The sequence below is a fragment of the Humulus lupulus genome, chromosome 3 (assembly GCF_963169125.1).
Source record: "Humulus lupulus chromosome 3, drHumLupu1.1, whole genome shotgun sequence".
Taxonomy (NCBI): Eukaryota; Viridiplantae; Streptophyta; class Magnoliopsida; order Rosales; family Cannabaceae; genus Humulus; species Humulus lupulus.
The window spans coordinates 60,811,369-60,812,029 of NC_084795.1; the positions used below are offsets into that span (position 1 = coordinate 60,811,369).

A 661-nucleotide genomic window follows, 5' to 3' on the forward strand; every position below is an offset into this window, starting at 1 on the left:
CACTCTTACTCGAGTAATATCATGCATCCAACCGTCGGCAGTTGCAACCAATAATTTTGAAATTAAGCTGGCGATTCTGCAAATGGTCTAGTCTATTGTCCAGTTTGGTGGACTCCCTACTGAGGATCCCAATACACACATAGCCAATTTCCTAGAGCTGTGTGGAACTTTTAAATATAATGGGGTCACCGACGATGCTATTAGACTGAGATTGTTCCCATTCTCACTGCAGGATAGAGCTAAAAGTTGGTTGAACTCTCTTCAAGCCAATTAAATTTCTACATGGGAGGCCTTATCTCTTAAATTTCTTGCTAAATTTTTCCCTTCATCCAAGGTTCCAAAGTTAAGAAGGGAAATTAATAACTTCTCTCAATTTGATGGAGAATCTCTTTATGATGCATGGGAAAGGTTTAAGGAGCTTTTGAGGAAGTGTCCTTATCATGGGATTGAAAAATGGATTCTAGTCCATAATTTTTACAATGGTTTGTGTGGGACAACTCGCACCATTATTGACGTTGCATCAGGTGGTGCTTTCATGAGCAAGAATGCTAATGAGTCCAATGAATTGCTTGAAGAAATGGCCATGAATAACTATCAGTGGCCTAGTGAACGGGATAGAAATAAGAAGGTAGTTGGTATGCATGAGCTGGATTCTATTACC

The 661-nt window shown here is 39.6% G+C and overlaps 1 non-coding gene across 1 annotated transcript; it reads right to left on the reverse strand.

Moving 5' to 3' along the window:
* Nucleotides 1-340: 340 nt before the first annotated feature.
* LOC133828130 (small nucleolar RNA R71) lies at nt 341-447 on the reverse strand. Its single transcript, XR_009890769.1, has one exon. It is a non-coding gene; the product is annotated as a small nucleolar RNA R71 (small nucleolar RNA).
* Between the last annotated feature and the right edge of the window lie 214 nt (nt 448-661).